This window comes from Pristiophorus japonicus, chromosome 20 (genome assembly GCF_044704955.1).
Source record: "Pristiophorus japonicus isolate sPriJap1 chromosome 20, sPriJap1.hap1, whole genome shotgun sequence".
Taxonomy (NCBI): Eukaryota; Metazoa; Chordata; class Chondrichthyes; family Pristiophoridae; genus Pristiophorus; species Pristiophorus japonicus.
Genome location: NC_091996.1, coordinates 61,619,512 through 61,635,198, shown reverse-complemented (window position 1 = coordinate 61,635,198; position 15,687 = coordinate 61,619,512).

Here is a 15,687-nt window from a genome sequence, read left to right as displayed (position 1 = left end):
TAAAAAGATTTAAAATATCAAACGAAACTACAAATTATCCAATTACCGTTTTCAGATTCCACCTTTTGCAATATCTATCCCTCTAGTTAGCCAGTTACGTACAATTAAAATAAATTATCCTTTGCAATATATATGTCTCTAAGTTAACCAGTTACACACACAAAGTTAATTTTCGCAATATAAATGTCCCTAAGTTAACTGGTTATGCACAATGCCTCTCGTAATGTATATATCCAAACTGGCTTATAGATAACCCTGTGGGTGATCAGTCCACCTGGATTAAAAACCTTCAGTGTGTTCTGCTGGCACACAGTTCGTGCGACATTCTCAGCTCAAGAGAAAGGTTTCCTTGGTCTCCTGTGTTTTTATAGTTGACTTCAAACTGGGCCCACATGGCATCCAGATGTCCAGTTGTGTTTGGCCAGAGATAACTTTTGCTGATTGGCCAACTCGAATGTCCTTCAACATGCCTCTTCCTGTTTGAATTCAAACTTTACTCAGTTCTGCTAGATATCCTGTTTGAATTTCAAACTGCTTGTAGTAGAATGCCCATCCCCCGAGGCAACAGATGATTTTCCTTCTCCCTCAAGCCTTCATTAGCCAAAAGCGCGGCAGCCTGCCTGTGATCTGTCAACATCGGTCGACGGGGGAGTTGATGAGGAAGGGATGACATTTTGTTGACTGAGCGATACATTCCACCAGTCTTACTGAGTGGGCACATTACATTGGTTGAAGACCTGAATTCCTGGGGTTTGAAGAGTCTGAGGTGCCTGGCCCCAGTGGCCTACAGCAACGCACAGCACCAGGGGAAGCTCGGAGGCCAGCTTCCCAGAGGTTGGGTCAGCCCAGGAGACCTGCTGAGAGACAGGCAGACGTGGGCCTGGACTTGAAGGCTATGTCCAGGGAGTCCATGCAAATGTACCGTGAGCTCATGGGTGCATTGGAGACAGTCCCGCAGAGCATGGAACACTTGCTCTGAGGTTTGGGGAGGCCGCCTCAAGCATTGCCCCTGCCTCTCAGGTGTCCATCGAGCTCATCCTTGTCCGCTTACAGAGGGAGATGGACTCAACGAGCGACAGTGGCGCGTGCCATGGTTGACGTGGCAGCAGCTATCACATCACAGGCCAAAGCCATGCAAGGACCTTGTGATGTGATACTGCCAATGATTGCTGGCATGGACTCTCAAACTGCTGCGTTTCAGTCACAGAGTGATGCCATGCACACACTGACTGCTGCAATCCTCTTTGTGTTCACCACAGTCCAACGGGGAAGTGACGGTGCCAAAGCAGGCCAGTAATCTGTGGTCACACAGATTGCCCCAGATGCTGAGGCTCTGCCCCGGGAGAGTGGCAGTGGGTTGCTGGAAATGGAAGGTGCTGTCCTTGCTCAAGATGACAGCATTCCGGCTCCCACCACTTCCCCTCTGCCTTTGCCGCAATCTACACCCCAGCCATCAAGACTGCTGCCACCGATGCTGAGGCTGTGAAGTAGGGAAACGAGCCTTCCAGGCCCAGAGCTGGTCCAGGGCATCTTGTTAGGCTGTCTGTACTGTCTCCCCCCCCACACACAGCAGCCCTCAAACAGCCTTGCTGCAGGCACTGAGGCAACATTAAGGAGGAGCACTAGGTGTGGGAGGCGGGTCAAGGTAAGGGGTGGCAAATGCCAGGGGAAGACTTTGGCCATTATGGACAGATGTCGTCATCGTGTAAATAATGGGTGTAAATATGTGGTTGCATTGTTTGACGCATCCTATTATTGTCAGTGTGTGTGCCTAATATTGTGTTCCTAACACAGATGAGACACACAGGGAGGTTAAAGTAACAGTGATCTCAGTCTTTATTAAGACACTCCAGAGTGAGGAACAGGCCTTAGGGGCCGGCTTATATACCGTGCACCCAAGGGATGCTGGGATCCCTTGGGACTTCAGGGGATGCACTCCCTAGTGGCGGAACATGGGAGTGCATGCTTTACAGATACACAACACCTAAAATGCCACATGGATGTTGCTGTGGGATGACTAATGGAAGTGGCCTTTGTCCAAACATTGTTTAAGTTGATTGTGTGATGGTGTTTCAATGGGACGATGAGTTTTTTTTTGACTTGCTGGGGAGGAGTTTTTTTGTGTTGTTTAAGGTTGCTGTTGTTAATAAAATGTTAGTTTGAACGTTTTGCATTGGCGTCTTCTGTATGATTGTGGACTTTAATGGTGATGTGCCATTATCGTGGCACATAGCGCGGTCTGTATTAGCTGTATCCCTCAGCTTCTTCCATTCAAGAGAATCGATGTATTATGAGCCGCTGACATGCGGCTCTTGCACCGGCAACATCACCACGCTGCCTTCACCATGGCTGCTGCTCCTCCTGGTGTGGCTGGCCATTCGGGGCCTCGCCAGGCTCCTGTTCATCGTCCCCCTCCTCCTGAGGTGGGCCTGCGATCCCCACTGGCAATGCCTGACCCTTCATGATGGCCAAGTTGTGCAGCATACAGCACACCACAATGAATAGGGGGAATATTGAAAGCTGCCTCCAGAGCGGTCCAGGCATCGGAAATGCTGCTTCAGCAACCCTACTGTCTGCTCGGTGATGTTGCGGGTGGCCGCATGGCTGTCATTGTAGCGATGCTCCGCTTGGGTGGTAGAGTTGCGGAGGAGGGTCATTAGCCAGATGGCGAGGCTGTATCCTTTGTCCCCGAGCAGCCAGCCGCACCCTTTCCATGGTGGCTGAAGCGTTCGAGGCACAGTGCTCTCACGCAGTATGAAAGCATCATGTGTGTGCTCCCTGGATAGAGTGCATTCACTGCGAGGATGTGCTGCGTGTGATCGCACACCAGCTGCACATTTAGGGAGTGGTATCCCTTTCGGTTTCTGGATACCTCTGCGTTGTGGAATGGTGCTCGCAAGGCCAATTGTGTGCAGTCAATGGCTCCTTGAACCCTCGGCAAGCCCACTATCCTGCCAAAGCCAAATGCCCGCTCATTCTGGCTCTCCCTGCTCATTGGGAAGGTTCTGAAGTCTATTCTGTGGGTGCAGAGAGCTTTTGTGAGGTGGCAATTCCAGCGATGTGCAACGAATTGAGAGAGGCCGCATATGTCCCCTGATGCAGCTTGGAAGGAGCCGGAGGCATAGAAGGCTAGTGCCACCGTGATCTTCACTGCGATGGGCAGTGCAGTCTTGGTGCCGAGGTCTGCCTGTAGGAGATGGCATATTTCTGTCAGCACCTCCTTTTGGAAGCACAGTTTTCTCACCCACTGCTCCTCAGAGAGCTGAAGGAATGAGCGTTGCTGCCTGTAAACCCATAGTGGGGGAGGGCAAGGCCTCCTGTCTAGACGTCTATGGCCTCTCTCCTCATTTGTGGCCCAACATGGCTAACAGTCCTTCTATCTTGACGCCGCCTAACCAGAGCATGAAGTAGGTGATGCTGGCGAACTAGTAATGCCCCCAATCAATTATTTCACTCAAGTTGTAAGGACCCTGTAATGACAGATAACCTACTACTTCAAAGTCAGAGGTTCACGCAGCATGCTGGATGGAAACGTTGCACTCAATGTGACCTCCGATTTATGCTCCTCCTCCATCCCTTTAAGTAGGCTGAAGATATCGCCAGCGGAAGGTGGTACCGCCTGGTTTCTCCGGCGTGATTAGGGGCGGGTGCTAAATGAGGCGGCGCATCTAATGTTGCGAGCGAGGTGCTAGCGGATCGTTGCACGTGTACTGACGTCACGATCTGACGAAAAATGCACAGCGAGGTGGCAGTGCTTTGCACTGCTGCAAAAACGGCCCAGCGGTGAGCAATTCGAGACGCATTACCCCCCGTCCAGGGCGCTAACAGAGCCGCTACACAACCCAAGTGTTTTGTCTCACTATCCCACTTGGCAGATAATTCTAAACATTTATCACTCTTTGACTTAAGACGCTCTTCCAAATATCTGCTTTAAATTTACTTTTCATCAAGTCCTGTACTTAACTGAAGTGCTCTGTCACCAAGAAACTTTATTTAGAACAAGATGTTTAATGTTGAAAGGAGCTTTACGGAGCGAGAGTGGTTCATAGGGTGGAATGTAACACTCGAGGAGCTGGTGATTGATGAGGTGCCGGACAGACCTACTCACTGGGACAGTCAATGGATCAACATCTGCATGGGTGAGAACAAGGGCCGTTAGCCTGCTGCTTCTGTCTTATGTTGTGCAGATTAAGTGAACAAAATAATCCGCACACTTCATCGCAAAAGAAAACAATCGTATCGTAGCTAGTACACTGCGTTCGATCCGTTCCAACTGAAAGATAGATGAAAGACTTGCATTTATATAACATCTTTCATGACCTCAGGACGTCCCAAAATGCTTTACAGCTAATGAAGTCATTTCGAAGTGTAGTCACTGCTGTAATGTAGCAATCGTGGTAGCCAATTTGTGCACAGTAAGATCCCACAAATGGCACTGTAATAATGAGCAGATAACTTATTTGAGTTATGTTGGTTGAGGGAGAAATATTAGCCAGGACACTGGGGAGAACTCTCCTACTCTTCTGGGGCCCAAGTCAGTGCACCTAAAAAATACCTGCAGATTCTCCGGCTCCCTGCAGGTCCTTTGGAGCTCGGCGCTGTGCAGCACGAGCTGTGGGGGGCGGAGCCAGGTCCCTGCGCTGAAATCAGTGCCGGGACCTCTGCGCAGGCACGCTGCAGTGGGCGCGCATGTGTAGTAGCTCCAGGCACCTGAAACTGTGTGGGAGGGGCCCGCAGTACGCAGCCCCTAGCCCTGGCCAAATGGCCTCACTGGGGCTGCGAGGATCAGGCTGCACCTCCCCTCGTCCAGCTCCTGCTCTGGCTCCAGCTGGCTCTCTCAACTCCCCACCCCCCACGCCCCCGGACCTCCCCCAGCTCCCGCTGCGACCTCCCCCCCAGCTCCCGCTCCAACCCCCACCCCCACAGCTCCCGCTCCGCTCCCCCCCGGACCCCCCCCCCACAGCTCCCGCTCCGACGACCGCCCACCCCCCCAAGCTCCCGCTCCAATGACCCCCCCGCGCCCCCCCCAAACTCCTGCTCTAACGACCCACTCCCCCCGGCCACCTACCTTTAACTCCTTCGGCGGGGCCCGCCCGCCCGGCATCTTGCTGGTGGCGGGCCCCAGCCAATGTCTTGGGCCCGGCTTCTTCACGTCAGCCGGGCCCGTTCAGCCTCCTCCCTCTCCCCTCCCTCCCTCCCTCCCTCTCCTCTCCCCTTCTCTCCCTCCCTCTCCTCTCCCCTTCCCTCCCTCCCACTCCTATCCCCCTCCCTCCCTCCCTCTCCTCTCCCCCTCTCCCGCTCCCTCCCTCCCTCCCCTCTCCCCTTCCCTCCCTCCCTCCCTCCCTCTTCTCTCCCCCTCTCTACCTCCCTCTCCTCTCCACCTCCCTCCCTCTCCCCTCGCCTCTCCCCCACCCTCCCTCCCTCTCCTCTCCCCCTCCCCCTCCCTCTCCTCTCCTCCTCTCCCTCCCTCCCTCTCTTCTCTCCCTCCCTCCCTCTCTCCTCTCCCTCCCTCCCTCCCTCTCTCCTCTCCCCCTCCCTCCCTCTACTCTCCCCCTCCCTCCCTCGCCTCTCCCCCTCCCTCCTTCTCCTCTCCCCCTCCCCTTCCCTCCCTCTCCTCTCCCTCCCTCCCTCTCCTCTCCCCTTCCCTCCCTCCCTCTCTCCTCTCCCCCTCCCTCCCTCTACTCTCCCCCTCCCTCCCTCTCCTCTCCCCCTCCCTCCCTCTCCTCTCCCCCTCCCTCCTTCTCCTCCCCCCCTCCCCTTCCCCTCCCTCCCTCCCTCTCTTCTCCCCCTTCCCCTCCCTCCCTCCCTCTCCCCCCACCTCCCTCTCCCCCTCTCCCCCTCCCTCCCTCTCCCCCTCTCCCCCTCCCTCCCGCTCCCTCTCTCCTCTCCCTCCCTCCCCCTCTCCCCCTCCCTCTCTCCTTTCCCTCCCTCTCTCTCTCCTCTCCCTCTCTCCCCCCTCCCTCTCTCCTCTCCCTCTCCCCCCTCCCCTCCCTCTCTCCTCTCCCCCCCTCCATCTCTCCTCTCCTCTCCCTCCCTCTCCTCTCCCCACCTCCCTCTCTCCTCTCCCTCTCCCCCATCCCCTCCCTCTCTCCTCTCCCCCCCTCCATCTCTCCTCTCCTCTCCCTCCCTCTCCTCTCCCCACCCCTCCCTCTCCCCACCCCTCTCTCTCCTCCCCCTCCTCCCCCTCCCCTCACTGTCAGAAACACACAGACACTGACAGACAGAGAGAAAGAGACACTGACACTAACAGACAGAGAGTGAGAGAGAGACACACAGACAGAGAAAGAGAGACACACACACTGGGGGGGGGGGGGGGGTGTCCCAGCACACTGTTGGAGGGCTCCCGGTGCTGCAGTCGGTGAGTAGAACATTTTTTATGTATTGATTTTTTAATTTTTGTAATTTTTTATTAATTTTTTTTGATTGATTTATTGGTTGATTTATTGATGTATTTGTCATTTATTATTGATGATGGCTCTTTATTTGTAAAACTGAAGTGTTTAATGTTTGTAAACTTCCCTTTCTCCCCCCACCCGATTCCCTACGCCTGATTTGTAACCTACGCCTGATTTTCTAAGTGTAGACAAGGTTTTTCTGAGCGTACAAAAATCTACACTTACTCCACTCTAAGTTAGTTTGGAGTAAGTTTTCACTGCCTAAACTTTCAAAATGGGCGTAAGTGGCCGGACACGCCCCCTTTTGAAAAAAAAAATCTGTTCCAAACTGAAACTGTTCTAACTCACTAGAACTGGAGCAAACTAAATGCCAAGAATTGCAATTTCTAAGATACTCCATTCTAAACCAGTTGCTCCAAAAATAACAGGAGCAACTCAGGCCGAAACTTGGGCCCCCAGAGTGGGCTATATCCCGACATGCTTCCAACACAATGTCACAAGCTGCTAACCCCGCAGGTCGAGACAACAACAACTTGTACTTATATAGCACCTTAAACGTAGTAAAACATCCCATAGTGCTTCACAGGGCGATTATCAAACAAAATTGGACATTGAATTACATAAGGAAATAATCGGACAGGTGACCAAAAGCTTGGTCAAAGATGAAGATTTTCTGGGATGTGTTAAAGGACGAGAGAGAGTTGGAGAGGTTTAGGGAGCGAATTCCAGAGCTTGTGGCCTTGGTAGCTGAAGGCATGGCTGCCAATGGTGGGCCGATGAAAATCAGTGATGTACCTATCACCCAGTAACACAGAGCGCACTGACTAACCAGAGAATGGTTATAGAATAGAGCCTGCTCCCAGGCACTTTCAACACTTATGCTAAACACAATGACAAGGGGTTGCAAGGCTTTAGTTTACTTTAATTCTCAGATAATGTTTATAGAGCTCCACCTCAGACTCTAAATCACTCACAGACATTTATTATTCTATAAGTAAACCATCCGAACTCCTCGATTAGATTCCAGCCTGTAACTCACTCCCAGGTAAACCATCTAAACCCCTCAATTAGATTTAGATACAATCCTGAGTATCAGTTATGCTATATATAAATCTCCTGAACTCCTCGATTAGACTCCAGTCTGTACCCACTCCCAAATATCTGTTATTCTATCTATATACCACCTGAACCCCTCAGTTAGATTTAGATACAATCCCGAGTATCAGTTATGCTATATATAAACCTCCCGAACTTTTCGATTAGACTCCAGTCTGTACCCACTCCCAAATATCTGCTATTCTATCTATATACCACTTGAACCCCTCAGTTAGATTCCGGCCTGAAACTCACTCCTAGGTATCTGTTATTCAATATATAAACCACCCATGCCCCTCAGTTAGGTTTCAACCTGCATTGTACTCAAAACTGCATAGAGTTCAAGTAATTCCAAAAGCAATGTGAAAATGAAAGCAACAATACCTGAAGAAAGAAGCAGACAGGAAATGAGATCATTCCCTGCCCCGCCCAGTATATTCCCATTAATATGTGGTGTATGTACACTGTCAGTACAGGGATCAATTCGATCAGGGCCTTACACCACGCAGTGTACTCCCTGGAATCTCTCCTTGGAAGCTTTGTTGTGTGGTAATCCCCCTGCCTTGGATATAGTAAATTAAGAAAACTCTACAACAGTGTAAATTGTACCTGGTGTGAGAGACGGTAGGACTAGGTGCACTATTCTTTGACTGGTTTTACCAGTTAATTGTATGGAAACTGTCATGTATGTACATGCTGTTTGTAGCCACCAGATGGTGTTATTGTTGGAGGCCACTGAGCAGCACGCACATGATGCTGCTCTGGTATAAAAGGGCAGCCATTTTGTGAGTCAGGCACTTTGGGCTATAACAAAGCAGAAGCAAGGTTGTACCTTGCTCAATTAAACAGTACTCAGTTTGTACCTTTATTGCATACATAACATTTGGTGACGAGAATACAAGAAACTTTGTTTGCAAAATGAGCACGATTGGATTTTTAGAGTGATTCGTGGAGGGAGAAGATTGGACAGACTTTGTGAGCCGTTTGAACCAGTACTTCGTGGCCAACAAAATGAAGGAGGTCGACGATGCAGATCGGCGCTGGGCCGTGTTCCTCACTGTGTGCGGTTCAAAGATCTACGGTCTGATAAAGAATCTACTCATGCCTAGTGATCCAACAGAGAAAACGTACGAGGAGTTGTGTACATTGGTACGGGAGCACTTCAAGCCAGACGACGGCATCATCATCTCGAGATACAGGTTTTATACACACGTTCGATCGGAGGGCGTCGGAATTCGTTGCCAACCTCAGACATCTAGCGGGACTGTGCAAGTTCAGGACGGTGTTCGCAGACATGCTGCGGGACTTCTTTGTTATCGGTATCAACCACGAGGTGATCCTGCGCAAACATCTGGTGGTGAAGGAGTTGGATTTAAAAAGGGCCATCCAGATCGCTCAATCATGTATGACGACGGACAGGAGTTTAAAGCAAATATCGGTGAAGAACCGAACCTCTGCAAGTACTGCAAATGCGATTGATTTGGCGTTCGGCAGAGCGGCACATGGCAGGGCCTATCCGGCTGCATTCGCGAAACCTGTGGCTGCCCAAAGTCCGCCAGCAGGAATGTATCCGATTTCTCCGTGTTGGCGTTGTGAGGGAAATCATCGGCACCAGCAGTGCCGATTTAAGCAATATAGTTGAAAGGCTGTCTGAGAGTGGGGCATCTCCAGCACAAGTGTCCACAGATGAACAAGCGAGCTGCAACACACCACATGGAGGATGAGAGTCAGACTAGCGCAGATCCGGATACGCAATCCGAGATGCCAGAGGAGGAAGTGTATGGACTGTACTCTTTCATAACCAAGAGTAACCCAATTTTGATAAATGTGAAGTTTAACGGGATACCGGTATCGATGGAACTAGACATAGGGGCGAGTTAATCGATCATGAACAAGAGGGCATTTAATAAGCTGTGGGATACTAAGATTATGAGGCCCAGGCTGAGCCCTGTTAATGCTAAGCTACACACATACACCAAAGAACTGATAAAGGTGATTGGCAGCGCACAAATTAATGTGTCGTATAACGGGGCGGTTCACGAGTTACCGCTGTGGATTGTTCCAGGCAATGGCCCAATGCTGCTCGGCAGGAGCTGGTTGGAGAAAATCAGATACGACTGGAGCGACATAAAGGCATTGTCATCGGAGGAAGATACATGTGCCCAAGTATTGAGCAAGTTCCCCTCGCTGTTCAAACCGGGTATCTGCAACTTCACGGGAGCCAAGGTGCAGATGCAAGACCCGTCTATCATAAAGCTTGAGCAGTGCTGTATATGATGAGGGAGAAGGTCAAAATTGAACTGGACAGACTCCAGCGTGAAGGAATCATATCACCAGTCGAATTTAATGAATGGGCCAGCCCCATTGTTCCTGTGCTGAAAAGTGATGGCACAGTCAGAATCTGTGGAGACTACAAGGCTATGATCAACAGGGTTTTGAAACAAGATCAGTACCCGTTGCTGAAGGCTGATGACTTGTTTGCGATGCTAGCCGGAGGGAAGTCGTTCACAAAACTGGACTTGACGTCGGCCTATATGACGCAGGAGTTGGTCGAGACATCGAAGAGACTTACGTGCATTAACACGCACAAAGGACTGTTTATTTACCACAGGTGTCCATTTGGAATTCACTCGGCTGCAGCAATATTCCAGAGTTACACTGCCTTTTATACCTGCTTGCCCAGGGTGTGCAGGTTACCCTTGGGTCTCCAACAGGAGCGCCCCCTGGTAGCAAGTCTTACACACTAGTAAAGTTTACATACATAACATCACTCCTCCCCAAAGTCTTAGATACAAGTTATTTACAAGTTGAGGTGATCCGGGGCTCTGCGTTCCCGGGTTGATCGCTTGAGTTGAAATCCTGACATGGGTGAGTTGGTCGGATCATTGCTGCACTGCAGCACGACTGGTCTGATCGGACTGTCGGGCATGGTTGGTTCATCTTCGTGGTTGACAGTGAGGTCGGTTGCTGGTTGGGTGTGTGTTGGTGGATCAATGATGGTAATGTCTTCTTCAAACTGTTCTTGGTTGTCAGTGAATCGCAGTTTGGTCTGATCCAAATGCTTTCTGCATCTTTGTCCATTCAAAAGTATGGCAACAAACACTCTAGTCCCCTACTTGGCTAACACAGTGCCAGCAACCCATTGGGGACCATGATCGTAAAGAACAAACACAGGGTCATTAACCTCAGTGTCACGCGATACAGCCGTGCGATCGTGGTACACATTATGTCGGTGACGCCGGGTTTCTACATGATCATTGAGATCCGGGTGGACGAAGGAGAGCCTGGTTTTGAGTGCTCTCTTCATTAACAATTCTGCAGGGGGAACACCAGTAAGCAAGTGGGGTCACTTCCGGTAGCTGAGCAGAACCCGAGATAACCAGGTCTGCAGGGAACCTTCCGTCATGCGTTTCAAGCTCTGCTTGATAGTTTGGACTGCCCGTTCCGCTTGACCATTGGATGCGGGATTAAACGGGACAGACTTGACATGCTTGATACCATTGCGGGTCATGAACTTGTTGAATTCCGAGCTGGTGTTACATGGTCCATTGTCACTAACAAGGATGTCAGGCAAACCATGGATGGCGAACATGGCCCGGAGGCTTTCAATGGTGGCAGTGGACGTACATGATGACATTATTATACATTCAATCTATTTAGAATAAGTGTCCACTGCTACAAGGAACATCTTTCCTAGAAAGCAGCCAGCGAAATCTATGTGGACCTTGGACCACAGTTTGGAGGGCCATGACCACAGACTCAGTGGGGCCTTTCTTGGTGCATTGCTCAACTGTGAGCAAGTGTTCCATTGGTGTATGCATGACTCCAATTCCAAGTCAATGCCAGGCCACTAAACGTGCGACCTGGCGATAGCCTTCATCATGATTATGTCTGAGTGGGTACTGTGTAGGTCGCGTATAAACGTTTCCCTGTCTTTTTTTGGCAAAACCATGCGATTCCTCCACAGGAGACAATCCGAATGGATGGACATTTAATCCTTGCGTCGGTAAAACGGCTTAATTTCGTCTTGCATTTCCCCCGGAACAGCCGACCAGCTCCCATTAAGGTTGCAGCGTTTTACTAGTGATAGCACAGGGTCTTGGCTAGTCCAGGTCCTGATTTGGCGAGCCAATCGTGCGACCTGGCGACAGCCTTCATCATGACTATGCCTGGATGGGTACTGTGTAAGTCACGTATGAACATTTCCCCATCTTATTTTGGCAAAACCACGCGATTCCCCCACAGGAGACAATCCGAATGGATGGACATTTCATCCTTGTGTCGGTAAAACGGCTTAATTTTGTTTGCATTTTCCCAGGAACAGCCGATCATAGAAACATAGAAACATAGAAAATAGATGCAGGAGAAGGCCATTCGGCCCTTCGAGCCTGCACCACCATTCAATAAGATCATGGCTGATCATTCACCTCAGTACCCCTTTCCTGCTTTCTCTCCATACCTCTTGATCCCTTTAGCCATAAGGGCCATATCTAACTCCCTCTTGAATATATCCAATGAACTGGCATCAACAATTCCCTGCGGTAAAGAATTCCACAGGTTAACAACTCTCTGAGTGAAGAAGTTTCTCCTCATCTCAGTCCTAAATGGCTTATCCCTTATCCTTAGACTGTGTCCCCTGGTTCTGGACTTCCCCAACATCGAGAACATTCTTCCTGCATCTAACCTGTCCAGTCCCATCAGAATTTTATATGTTTCTATGAGATCCCCTCTCATCCTTCTAAACTCCAGTGAATACAGGCCCAGTTGATCCAGTCTCTCCTCATATGTCATCCCGGGAATCAGTCTGCTGAACCTTGCAGACCGCCCTGCTCCTATACTCAAATTCCCTAGCTATGAAGGCCAACCTACCATTTGCCTTCTTCACCGCATGCTGTACCTGCATGCCAACTTTCAATGACTGATGTACCATGACACCCAGCTCTCGTTGCACCTCCCCTTTTCCTAATCTGCAGCCTTCAGATAATATTCTGCCATCGTGTTTTTGCCGCCAAAGTGGATAACCTCACATTTATCCACATTATACTGCATCTGCCATGCATTTGCCCACTCACCTAACCTGTCCAAGTCACCCTGCAGCCTCTTCGTATCCTTCTCACAGCTCGCACCACCACTCAGCTTAGTGTCATCTGCAAACTTGGAGATATTACACTCAATTCCTTCATCCAAATCATTGATATATATTGTAAATAGCTGGGGTCCCAGCACTGAGCCCGGCGACACCCCATTAGTCACTACCTGCCATTCTGAAAAGGACCCATTAATCCCGACTCTCTGCTTCCTGTCTGCCAACCAGTTCTCTATCCACGTCAGTACATTACCCCCAATACCATGTGCTTTGATTTTGCACACCAATCTCTCGTGTGGGACCTTGTCAAAAGCCTTTTGAAAGTCCAAATACACCATATCCACTGGTTCTCCCTTATCCACTCTATTAGTTACATCCTCAAAAAATTCTATTAGATTTGTCAAGCATGATTTCCCTTTCATAAATCCATGCTGACTTGGATTGATCCTGTCACTGCTTTCCAAATGCGCTGCTATTTAATCTTTAATAATTAATTCCAACATTTTTCCCACTACTGATGTCAGGCTAACCGGTCTATAATTATCCATTTTCTCTCTCCCTCCTTTTTTAAACAGTGGTGTTACATTAGCTACCCTCCAGTCCATAGGAACTGATCCAGAGTCGACAGACTGTTGGAAAATGATCATCAATGCATCCACTATTTCTAGAGCCACTTCCTTAAGTATTCTGGGATGCAGACTATCAAGCCCTGGGGATTTATCGGCGTTTAATCCCATCAATTTCCCCAACACAATTTCCCACCTAATAAAGATTTCTTCAGTTCCTCCTTCTCACTAGATCCTCGGTCCCCTAGTATTTCTGGAAGGTTATTTGTGTCTTCCTTCGTGAAATCAGAACCAAAATATTTGTTCAACTGGTCTGCCATTTCTTTCTTCCCCATTAAAAATTCACCTGAATCTGACTGCAAGGGACCTACATTTGTCTTCACTAATCTTTTCCTCTTCACATATTTATAGAAGCTTTTGCAGTCAGTTTTTATGTTCCCAGCAAGCTTCCTCTCATACTCTATTTTGCCCCTCCAAATTAAACACTTTATCCTCCTCTGCTGGATTCTAAATTTCTCCCAGTCCTCAGGTTTGCTGCTGTTTCTGGCTAATTTATACGCCTTTTCCTTGGATTTAACACTATCCTTAATTTCCCTTGTTAGCCACAGTTGAGCCACCTTCCCCATTTTATTTTTAGTCCAGATAGGGATGTACAATTGTTGAAGTTCATCCATGTGATCTTTAAATGTTTGTCATTGCCTATCCACTGTCAACCCTTTAAGTATCATTCGCCAGTCTATTCTAGCCAATTCACATCTCATATCATCGGAGTTACCTTTCCTCAAGTTCAGGACCCTAGTCTCTGAATTAACTGTGTCACTCTCCATCCTAATAAAGAATTCTACCATATTGTGGTCACTCTTCCCCAAGGGGCCTTGCACAACAAGATTGTTAATTAGTCCTTTCTCATTACACATCACCCAGTCTAAGATGGCCAGCCCTCCAGTTGGTTCCTCGACATATTGGTCTAGAAAGCCATCCCTAATAAACGCCAGGAAATCCTCCTCCACCGTATTGCTATCAGTTTGGTTAGCCCAATCTATATATAGATTAAAATCGCCCATGATAACTGCTGTACCTTTATTGCCCGCATCCCTAATTTCTTGTTTGATGCTGTCCCCAACCTCACTACTACTGTTTGGTGGTCTGCACACAACTTCCACTAGCGTTTTCTGCCTTTGGTATTCCGCTGCTCCACCCATACAGATTCCACATTATTCAAGCTAATGTCCTTCCTTACTATTGCGTTAATTTCCTCTTTAACCAGCAACGCTACACCACCTCCTTTTCCTTTCTGTCTATCCTTCCTGAATGTTGAATGCCCCTGGATGTTGAGTTCCCAGCCTTGGTCACCCTGGGGCCATGTTTCTGTGCCAACTATATCATATTCGTTAATTGCTGCCTGCGCAGTTAATTCGTCCACCTTATTACGAATACTCCTAGCATTGAGTGACAGAGCCTTCAGGCTTGTCTTGTTAACACACTTTGTGTTGTGTATCTGTAAAGCATGCACTCCCATGTTCCGCCACCAGGGAGTGCATCCCCTGAAGTCCCAAGGGATCCCAGCATCCCTTGGGAGCACTGTATATAAGCCGGTCTCTAAGGCATGTTCCTCACTCTGGAGTATCTTAATAAAGACTGAGGTCACTGTTACTTTAACCTCCCTGTGTGCAGTCTCATCTGTGTTAGGAACACAACACTTTGCCTCTTTAGAATTTTGCTGTAATGTGGCCCATTGTGATTTTTGCCTTGGGTTTCTCTGCCCTCCACTTTTACTTTTCTTCTTTCTATCTTTTGCTTCAGCCCCCATTCTACTACCCTCTGTCTCCTGGCATAGGATCCCATCCCCCTGCCATATTAGTTTAACCCCTCCCCAACAGCACTAGCAAACACTCCCCCTAGGACATTGGTTTCAGTCCTGCCCAGGTGCAGACCATCCGGTTTGTACTGGTCCCACCTCCCTCAGAACCGGTTCAAATGTCCCAGGAATTTGAATCTCTCCCTTCTGCAGCACTCCTCAAGCCACGTATTCATCTGAGCTATCCTGCAATTCCTACTCTGACTAGCACTGGTGGCACTGGTAGCAATCCTGAGACCAGCTCCCATTAAGGATGCAGCATTTTACTAGTGCTAGCACAGAGCCCTCGCTCTCAAAAACATCCATTAAAAGAAGCAAGTCTGCGGGTTGCGCCATTTCCACCCCGGTGGTGGGCAATGGTAGCCGACTGAGGGCAGAAGCACAGTTCTTAATGCCTGGTCTGTGGCGGATTACATAGTCATACGCAGATAATGTTAGTGCCCATCTTTGGTTGCAGGACGAAGCATTGGTGTTAATACCTTTGCTTTCTGAGAACAGCGAAATGAGCGGCTTGTGGTCAGTTTCGAGCTCGAACCGGAGTCCAAATAGGTATTGGTGCATTTTATTAAACCCGTATATGCACGCTAATGCTTCTTTCTCAATCATACTGTCGGCTCTTTCAGCCTTAGGTAAACTTCTGGATGCATATGCAACCGGTTGCAGTTTGCCTGACACATTGGCTTGCTG